The sequence below is a fragment of the Schistocerca serialis genome, chromosome 3 (genome assembly GCF_023864345.2).
Source record: "Schistocerca serialis cubense isolate TAMUIC-IGC-003099 chromosome 3, iqSchSeri2.2, whole genome shotgun sequence".
Taxonomy (NCBI): Eukaryota; Metazoa; Arthropoda; class Insecta; order Orthoptera; family Acrididae; genus Schistocerca; species Schistocerca serialis.
The window spans coordinates 857,904,782-857,916,189 of record NC_064640.1 but is presented as its reverse complement, the minus strand read 5'-3'; the positions used below and the strand labels follow the sequence as shown (position 1 = coordinate 857,916,189).

Here is an 11,408-nt window from a genome sequence, read left to right as displayed (position 1 = left end):
GTCACGAAATCCCCAGCCATGCTGTCGGCTGGACCACCTCGTCCGGCCTTTGTTGAGTATCATGGGGTTGCTAACGAGCCGCCGCTGGCCGACCGGCCCGAGAGGTGGACACCAACTCTTAACTTGAAATATTTCCAGGGCACCACAACTCGCCTGTTACCTCTCAACGGACAGTCAGTACATAATCTAAAAATTGTTTAGAGTGTTTTCTTCCGACGATTTAAGGGGCCTGCAAAGGAAACTAAAACAAATGGAATTAGGGGGTGATAACCCATAGAATGTTCAAATGTCCTTTTTCATTTTCACATGCATTCGAAACGCCGTTAAAGTGAAGAACTTCCGCGCATCAAATCAAGAACCAGACTTCGACGAATCGAAAGACAGGCATAGCATATAACATTGAAGGGGAAAAAATCGCAACACCGAGAAGGAGTTGTGCGACATAAAAGAAAGTTGGTAGGCGTGTTTGTACATCTGAAAGACTGTATCTATTCAAATTTCGCACCAGCTGCATGAGAGTGGCGCTAGTAGATCCACTAACGTAAACTAACCTAAACTTCGCCTGAACAGGCCCAACGGTACCGACCGACCGCGGTGTCATACTCAGCCCACAGGCGTCATTGGATGCGGATATGTAGAGGCATGTGGTCAGCACACTGCTCTCCCGTCCGTATGTCAGTTTACGAGACCAGAGCCACTACTTATCAGTCAAGTAGCTCCTCAGTTTGCCTCACAAGGGCTGAGTGGACTCCGCTTACCAACAGCACTCAGCTGACTAGATGGTCACCCATCCAAGTGCTAGCCCAGCCCGACAGCGCTTAACTTCGGTAATCTGATGGGAACCGGTGTTACCACTGCGTCAAGGCCGTTGGCAGTAGCCCCACTATGTGGAAGCAAATCAAGTTTGCTTTAAATACACGCCGTAACGGTCGTGAGCTTTAGTTACCTTTGAGATTGGACGTGGTGAGTTGGTGTTAGCCAAGATTGCCTTCAAAGGCGACAAAGACGCTGTTGTCAATACTTCACTGAATTTGAACGACATCGCGTAATAGGGCTACGTGAAGTTGTATGTTTCTTCTGCAGTACTGCAGAAAAACTTGGCTGGAATGTAGCCACCGAACATGATTCCTGCCACCTGTGGTCACGAGAATGTACGATCCCAAGACGACCGGGCTGCGGACGCACTCGTGGCACTACCGAGAGGGAAGACCATCGTGTTTAGCGCATCGGACTGCACTTGCAGCATCAATTTGAGCAGCAGTGTCTGTAAGATTAAACTTCCAATGATGTGGAGGAGTACCGATTTACTGTGAGAGGCACCCACATGCCTTGCTCATACTGTGGCATCAAGCAGTCAGGCCTGCAAGATGAGTGGTCTGCCAAGCGAGTGGATTCATTCTTATTTATCGAGTAACATGAACTCTAGTACTCACACTTAAGTTACAAATTATCCACCTGTATGAATAATACGCAACGGAAACGCTCATCTGACTATCAGTGATTTACAGAACTCTGACTGTTCACTACGCACTGGCAATACCAAATTTTCTTTTTGTCTTTTATTTAACGGCTTTTATCAACACGTGGCCACCGCACTGAATATGAATGGCGCACACATAAATTCGGGACATTATGACAACATACAATTCAATGGAAAAGTCCACCCATCTTTTTCTTTTCACTATCTTATTTATTCCGATAAATTCTCTAACCTAAACACACAAATTCTATAACCTACAACAATAACACATGAGAAATTCCGCCCAGTGGGCATGGCTTTACAATGGTGAGTCTCTATATTATGGTCTCGTAATTATTTTTAACGCTACAGTGCACTTTCTGGATAGGATGGTGGATCTTTTATTATACCTCACACTTCGACTCTCACAATCATCATCACGAAACTTTCCTCCAGACCGAGCGGTACCGAAGGAACAAGCATAACCCACTAATCTTTTGAAACTACCTCGCTACTCTCCCATGCAAACCACACATACCCAAATTACATGACATACACCACACTACAACATGAAATACTACACAGAGAATAGTCACAACAGTATCACTTTCAGCTTTCCCACTTCAATTCATATTTATCCCAGTTTCACGCGACACTGCCCCACTTTGTAATTCTACTTTCCTACTGTGAACTCTGGAGATATATGCACGTCCTCCTGTGCAATGCAAGCCAAGTGGCGTTGCTGGATAGACGGCCGACTCACCTTGATTCTCTATCAGAGTTTAAATCTAGCGTCACACGGAATCGTATCACACAATTTAACATTAAGAACATCACACACGCGAGTCCTCAACTGATACCATGGACGAGTACTTCTCTTTATCCTTTGTCTCATACACCGATTGAGACTCACACAGTACTCACCACGTGGAAGTACTCGTCTCTAATTTCAAGTCCTGCACACGCCATTTCTTAAATATTTCAACTTATGGTACACTCGCTATTTCTTAAATATTTCAACTTATTGTACACACGCTAGTAATTCAGCTTAACTTAAGCACACGGAAGTATTTCAACTTATTGCTACACGTGGTTTCATTGTGACCGTTGGTCACTTCTGAAGATTACTACAATCCCTTTAATATTACCTGCCTGACATTTAATTCTCCCCACAAAAGTTCCTGAAATAGAGAAATTATTATTTCAAACTACTCTTAAATATTCCACATGCATACCATGTCTCCACTCTTTCATCATTACGAAGCACAACTAAAACAGGTCTTAACGGCACAAGATCCAGCGGCAGAGTGCTGAAACATGGCCGTTCTCGATGTCCTCTCCCATCTCTGTCGAGGTGGGGGAAGCACCTTGCTATCGTATTGGTCAGCCACATTTCAGGCGCTCAAAGCTCTGGTAAATTTCATCTCTTTGATCCCACCAAAGGTGGCCAAAGGATCGACTCAAAGATGATCATATATTCACATTCACTATCTGCGGTTATCAGACGACCATACATTCATTCATTTCACAGATCTCACCAAACTAGATGTAGGGATTTACTTTGTGGGAGTGCACATGTGATCAATTAAATAAATAAATTGTCATTCTTTCCCACACTGGTATCCGGCTTCGCTGTATTAATTGAAATTGAGTTATTTTACAAAAAAAATGTGTTCTTCTGACAAAAATAATGAAGTATGTGGTACCTATTATCAATGTCGGGCGGTACTGTACCCTTTCAACTGAAAGTAATCATATTAGCTGGTTTACAATCCACAGTAACCACTAGGTTGATGCAGAAGTTCGTAACGCTTTCCCGTTAGTTTAATAAACACAACAGATGCGCATAACAGAGTCTTCAGTCATCAATAATGTTTTCTTCTTCACTATTGCCGACAGCCTTCAAAACTGGGGTAACTAATCGATAGAGCGACTGCAGAAATCATATGTTTTTGAGGTGAAGAACTCGTGGTCCCGGCGATGGTTCGCGTTCTCCCTCGAGCATGGCCGTGTGTGTGTTTGTCCTTAGGATAGTTTAGGTTAAGTAGTGTGTAAGCTTAGGGACTGATGACCTTAACAGTTAAGTCCCATAAGATTTCACGCACATTTGAACATTTAGAAGAACTCGTCGAGCCATGTTCGGAGCGGATTTTGTTCCGGAAAGGAGGTTCCTTGAAGGTTGTTCGATAGAGAGCAGACAAGGTGAAAATCTGATAGCGCAAGATCAGGTGAATAAAATGGGTGCGGAATGATTTCCCTACCCGACACCTGTGTAGTGTTTTTTGTCAGTCTAGCAGAATAACGGCGGGCGTTGTTGTGGAGTAGTATCACTTCACGCAGTCTTCTTGGACCAAGGTCGACGCAAGCAGGCATTCGGATTCTGGGGGACCTGCCAAAAAGTGCATAAGGGAAGAGTCGGAGCTCCCAAGAACCTCAAAGAAGATTAAAACTAAAAAGACTTTCAGAATTGAAACCATAAATGTACAGACAGTGATTAAGACTGGTAAACTTAAATAGGTAATAGATGAGATGAAAGAGAGAAGCATGGGAATATTAGCGATGCAAGAAACAAGGTACACTGACGAAGATACAGTGGAGTCAGAAGGCTTCATAATACTGTAGGGGAAACCAGGAGTTAAAGTGGGAAAGTAAAGACATGCACCTAGATGCTTTCGTACAGGGTTCATAGTAGACAAGAGATACGAGGATGGCATAACTGAAATGAAGAGCAGGTCAGAAAGGATATCAACACTGACATTTCAAGCAGGGAACAAAAAGTATACAATAATAAACGTACATGCACCTACAAATGACAAGAACAGGAAAGACAAGAAAGCTGCAGATAGTTTCTGGGAAGAGCTAGATGATACACTGAAAAACGTACCATACAGACATGTAAAGATACTCATAGGAGATTATAATGCACAGATTGGAAGAGAGAAGCAACATAAAGGAGTAGTGGGCGAGTACCCTGCACACGAGCGGACAAACAGAAATGGAGAAAGACTAATTGAACTGTGTCGAGAACACAAAATGAGATTGATGACAACACACTCCAGGGCCAAACCGTGTAAGAAAAAGACATGGCCAAACCCAGGCACCCGCCTTGGGGAATTCCAAATTGACCACATAGCAATCAGCTGGACAAATGCTAAAGAGATCATGAACACAAAGATCAGGAAGAACACAAGAATAGAATCGGATCACTACCTTACAGAAGTTAAGTGCCTTTGGATTCCAAACAGGGACAGACTACCACAGACGAATAGAAGAACAGAAAACATAAAGGTAGACAGAGACAAATTAAGACACAGTCGATCCAGATATGAGGAAGGAATTGAATCATTCAATGAGTGGGACGACATGAAGCGAAATATGGCGAAACAGGCTGAACTATGGGGAAAGGAAGAAAAGAAACGGAAGCACTGGTGGTGGAACAAGGAATGTGAGGAAGCGATAGACGCAGAAAAGCCTGGAGAGAGAGGAGCAGCAAGAAGGACACGAAAAAGTAGGAAGTTTTCTTAGGAGCAAGAAAGGAAGCGGCCCGAACAATCAGATGGACCAGAAGACAGAAGATGAAGTAGGAACTGGACGAGATTGAGACCAACTTCAGGAAAATCAACAGCAGACATTTTTTCGGGAAATTCAAAAAGAGTCTGATTGGATAAAAGGGTAGAGAACTGTTTATAAGACATAAGAAAGGGGAGCTGGCTGTTAGTGCAAAGGAGGACTGTCAGATTTTTGCAGAGCACCTGCTGAACTGTGAACCACCTGAAGAAGAGCTGGAACTGGGGACTGACATAGAAGAGAGAGAGCCACGACCTCCAACCAGGGATGAAGTCGCACATGCCATAAGCGATCTAAAGAATAATAAGGCAACTGGAGAAGATGGTTTAGCAGCCGAGATGATAAAGTGGGGAGGCAACAAAGCAATAGACAACATCACCAACATAATTCACCAGATCTGGAGAACAAAGAAGGATGGAAGAATGCAATTGTAGTACCAATACATAAGAAGGGGGACAAGAGGGATGCAAACAACTACAGAGGAATATCGCTACTAGAGGTCGGATATAAGGTGCTGTCAGAACTATTGCTCAAGAGAGCAGAAGAACAGGTAGAAAGTACAGTTGGCGACTACCAAGCGGGATTCAGAAAGGGAAGAGGCTGTATAGAACAGATATTTATCCTGAAGTAACTGATACAACATAGGGCCTTAAAAAACAAAAAGACAGTAATAACCTTCGTGGACTTCACAAAGGCATATGACTCCATCGACAGACAAACTCTTGTTAGGATCCTGAAGAACAGAGGACTTGATGGAACTACACAAGAACTCATAAAAGAAATTCTGACAGACACAAAAGCAAGGGTGAGATTCAGAGGAGCACTGTCAGAAGAATTTGAGATCAAGACTGCTGTTAAACAGGGAGATAGATTGTCACCATTGTTGTTCAATATACCACTGGACGAAGTGATCAGGCAGTGGAGAGCAATAAACGAGGAAGTGGGAATACCAAAGACCCATGTGGGGGACAAAAAGGACAACAGGGCTCAAGTGGACTGCCTAGCCTTTGCAGACGACATAGCAACGTAAAGTGAGACGGAAGAAGCCGCGAAGACATAACTCGACAACTTAAGTAAGGTAGCCAGAAAGGTGGGACTGAGGATCGCCTATAACAAGATAAAGACATTAAATACCACTGCAGACTGGGAAACACCGGAAGTCACTGTGCAAATGGTGGACAAATTTAAATACCTGGGAGAATTTATAACAGGAAGAAACAGGAGCTAGGAGGGAATAACAGAGAGGATAAAGAAGATGAGGTCAGCCTTCTGCATGACGAGAGAGATATACAATAAAAAAATATATCCATAGAGGCAAAGATTAGCCACCACAAGGCAACGGTGAGGAATGCAGTATTATATGCTTCTGAGACGATGACACTAGGAAGAAATGGGGCAGAACAACTAGAGAAAGAAGAGAGAAAAATACTGAGAAAAATACTAGGTGCCAAAAGAGGTGGAGAGAGGTGGATACGAAGACGTAGGGAAGAATTGTACCGGAACATGAGAACAATATCCGGGGAAATCAGACTCAAAAGGGCAAAGTTTGCTGGACATGTAGTTAGGATGAGTATGGACAGAATGACTAAGAGAGTGTGGGAAACAACAGGGAGAACAAGGGGAAAGACAGGAACCAAGTGGGTTGTTGAACTTCGGAAGGACTAGTTGGAATTGGGGGTCAAGGTCCAAGGAAAGGAAAATTGGAGGAACAAATATACACCGACCAATATGCCGGAGATCAATGACAGAGAAGAATACAGGAAAAGATTAGAGTGTCACCAATTGAGCCGACAGGAGAAATGGAAACTGAAGATCACGGAAGAAGAGCGGGACAGAAGAAGAGAAAGAATGAAGGGGTTTTGGGAGAAGAAGAGGGAAATGCAGTCCATGAGGGGGCTACCCGTGGTCCAACAGAGGCCGTAACGCAAGAAGACGAAGAAGAAGTCTTCTTGGTCTTTACCCTTGGAATGAGTCTTCAAGACGGTAAAGCAGACTGAGATTCATTGGTAGAATCCTAAGGAAATGCAGTCCGAAAACAAAGGAAGTAGGTTACAGTACACTAGCTCACCCACTGCTTGAATACTGCTCACCAATGAGGGATCCGTACCAGATAGGGTTGATACAAGAGATAGAGAGGAAACAACGGAGAGCAGAGCGCTTCGTTACAGGATCATTTAGTAATCGCGAAAGCGTTACGGAGATGATAGATAAACTCCAGTGGAAGACTCTGCAAGAGAGACACTCGGTAGCTCGGCACGGGCTTTTGTTGAAGTTTCGAGAACATACCTTCACCGAGGAGTCGTTCAGTATATTGCTCCCTCCTACGTATATCTCGCGAAGAGACTATGAGGATAAAATCAGAGAGATTAGAGCCCACACAGAGGCATACCGACAATCTTTCTTTCCACGAGCAATACGAGACTGGAATAGAATGGAGAACCGACAGAGGTAGTCAATGTACCCTCCGCCACACACCGTCAGGTGGCTTGCGGATTATGGATGTAGATGTAGACGTCTCAGTTTTTGACAATAAACATCAGCACTGACGGTCACACCTTCGTTGTACACCACACAGTCGCTGTTCCACCAGATACAGTACGTCATCTTTTGTGGATGTGTGCATGTCTTTGCATAGGAAGTCGTTGCTTTGTCTGGGATCAACCATTCCTTTCTTCTCTTCATGTTAGCATAAACAGACCATTTCTAGTCACCAGTAACAATACAGGATACAAATCGTTAGTGTTGTTCACAAGCCCATTGATGACGAGCAAGCGGAGATGCATATTTCGCCACCCGCTCATTTTTGTGATTTTGGCTCAGAGTATGCTGTCCCCATTCACCCGATTTTTAAACTTCTCCACTGCACGCAAATGTCGTACGATGGTGCAATCATCACAGTTCAGCACGTTTGTCAGTTCTCGAGTTCACTGGCGTCGATCATTGTGGATTAATGCGTTTAAACGATCTTCATGGAACCGCTAATATCTTCCTGAACGTGGAGAGTCACTAATTCCAAATTGATAAAACGAGAAAATCATTTTCTTGCCGTACTCTGTCCAATGGCATTATCCCTATATACGGCCCAAATGTATCTGGCAGCCTCCGCTGCTGTCACCCCGCTACTGAACTGGATGAAAAGAATATATTAGAAATGTTCCGATTTTCCCACTTGGTACTCCATCTTCTAGTGCCCACAGCCCCAGTCACTATTTCCAAACGACAAAATGATAATATTTAAACTCAAATAGCAACGATGAACACAAATAAAAAATGACAAGTGATAAATAAACCCATATAAACCGGAATACCAACATGGAAAACAAAAACGCTACGAACATATACACTGAGCATGTATAATACTGTCAGTGTCCGGGGTGTCCCATTGGTCACACTCTGGACTCGTATTTCGGAACGACTGCTCGATTTCATTCCGACATTTCATATTTATGTTTTCCGTGATTTCACTAATCGCTCAACGCGAAAGACAGGAAGGTTCCTTTGAAAGGGCTCGGCCGATCTATTTCCTCGTCCTTTCTTAATCCGAGCATGTGCCCCATTGGTAATGACTTCGTCGCCGATGGGGGTTTTACACCATAATCTTCATTCCTTGTTTCTTTCCTTCCTGCCTTCTTATAAGATCACCGAAATACGTAATCCATTGTTTCCATCTCGCGAAAAGACAAAAAGGACCATCTACCTAGGTACTACATCGTCAAGTTTCTTCTTGGATAAAATTGTGAATATGTATATCACATGAAACTATATGGTTCCAGAGATCTTTCCAAGTCTCAAACAACTATGATGTATATATACAGACTGAAGCCACGAAGTAGGAGCAGGAGACTAGGGTTCGAATCCCGACCTTGGCACAAATTTTCGTTCGTCGCTTCAGTCGGCATATATAGATCATAGATATCCGAGATTTGAAAAGGTGTCTTTAACCACGTGGTTTCATTTGATTAAAGCACCTACTCCTGAGTTTCAGGCAGTATTCCCCGTTTCGTTCGAGGCTGGAGTGTCATTCCAACGCTGTTGGGAAGCCTCTGCAGTGCTGTACGAGTTTAGGGGGAATACCAAGTTGTCTGAGGCGTCAGTGGGATTTTTGGATCGAGGAGGGGACCGTGCTAGGGTAGTTCACGCACCTGTATAAAGCCACTGTATCAGGGTAGCAGATTGGTTTGTGCATCTGCCTACTGCTTCAGTCTGCGAAAATACATCGTAGATGTTTAAGACTTGAAAAAGGCTGTGGAACCATGCAGTTTCATTTAAAAATTGTATCTAGTCAGCATAAGGTAGGAGCAAGTATAGTAGGAGAGAGTGTTGTACCTAGAGGATAGTGTATCTAGGAACACGCTATGTTTCGTGATCGGTACCTTAATCTAGACACCGGTTTTAAATTACATGAAGGAATACGCATTAGAATCCGCCGTTGTGAGAATTAAGGTTGTGTTTTGTGCAGCGTTTGTATATATTATGAGTTCTACACATTTAAATGCTGAGTAATACATCAAAGCGAATTGCGGGATGTTGTTAATTCTTCAGTTACAGTGTGTTATGATGAGTAAAAGTCAGCTCATTTTTAAAACTACTTACATAACGCGTGGGCGGCTAAGCCATACTTGGTCTGTGGCACACCATTCTTTAACTGGAAACGGAAGGTCTTCTTTCATGGAACACGTGATATATGCAGTGAACTCAGTTTCTTTGATGTCTCGCTGTCTTGAAAATGGAAATTTGTGTTAGTTACCAACAGTGGCTACCTCAATATGTTTTTATCTTGTAACTGGTTTTTAATAATACTTCTTCTTAATTTGATTTCATTTACTGATTAGTGGTGTGTGTTAGAGTAATAACGTAACAGATAGTCATCTAAATAAAGTACTGATAAGATTTTATCGATTGCAACAATATCGAATATCCGCACAATATTTGTTCGTAAGTACAAGAGCATATTGTACCTTGGAACAGCTTTCCATGTTGGAAAAAGCTTTACTGCTCCGGAGTAATTTTTTCTGCTTTCTTGGGAAGACTGCAGCAAGCATAAAGTAAATGATATCATTTGAAAATGGAATTAGAAGATGTACTAAACTTCTATCGCAGAGATGGCTACAGGCGAAGGTCTGGAAGTGTTCCAACGAACAACACTCTCCACTGCTATGAATCTGTCACATGCACTTGCCTATTAATTTTTACCCTTTTCGTTTGGAATACTCCAAAATCAATTTAAAATACTCAGACGGAAAGTTTCTCGGCTTTTAATGACGCCGCTAGTACGTGGAAACAAAGCTAGCATCAGCAGATCGACTTCACGCACTAGCTCACATCCAAAGCTCTACTTCTACCTTCCAACACAATACAATTATTTCCACTTGTGTTGTCTTAGTGCAGCTCTGCGAGTTTCAGGTACTGAACAGTACTCTCGGGTACTATGTAATTTCTCCACCTAATCTCCTTTTCTATTTCAACTCATGACGTAGCTGTGACCGAACACTATGCATATTCGGACATGTCCGAAAGAACAGACACCACTTTGGATCCAGTAGCCATTATGAATTAAGACACAAATGAGTTATAGACCTTGGCTGCGAGCGGAAATTGATTGAAACCAATGGGGAAAGTTGAAAATTCGTGCCGGACCGGGATTCGAACCCTGGTCTCCTGCTCACTATACAGATGCTCTGACGACTGACCCACCAGGACACGGTGGGCATTGCAGCTGCACGAACTGCCCTAGCAGGCTTCCCGTCAGACCCAAATTCTCAGATTATTCACACACTGCAAATGTAGTGCCTGTTGTCCATTATCCTCATTACTCACGGCATTTCGCCGATTCCCGTACGAATTCGACCTTGGTGTGCATCTGCACTGAAGAGATCACAGGCCGTCTCGCCTTATACAGATATATTAGGTAAGACCTAACCCCTCTTTAATTTCGTGAACGGTTACACATATCGAAATGCAGGTTTCGGCTATTGTTAGAGCGTCGGAAGGCATGTATATTTTGTTTGTTTGGTTGGTTGGATGATTCGGGGGAGGGGATCAAAACGGTGAGGTCATGGGTCCCATCGGATTATTAAAGGATGGGGAAGGAAGGCGGCCACGCCCTTTCAAAGGAACTATCCCGGCATTTCCCGGAAGCGATATAAGGAAACCACGGAAAATCTGACTCGGGATGGCCGGACGCGGGTTTGAATCGTCGTCCTCCCGAATGCGTGTCCAGTGTCCCAACCACTGTGCCACCTCGCTCGGTTGTTTAGTTAATGCTATTAGTGCTGGTGTCAACGGATGCGTTGTTTCAGATGAAACCGCATACTTCTTACAGCTACATTCGATGGCTCTGGAGAAGACAATAACAATGATATGGCGTTTGCAAATGTTGAAT

General features: G+C 43.4%; 1 pseudogene; it reads right to left on the bottom strand.

Moving 5' to 3' along the window:
* Positions 1-755: 755 nt before the first annotated feature.
* Positions 756-873, bottom strand: LOC126472246 (5S ribosomal RNA; annotated as a pseudogene).
* Between the last annotated feature and the right edge of the window lie 10,535 nt (positions 874-11,408).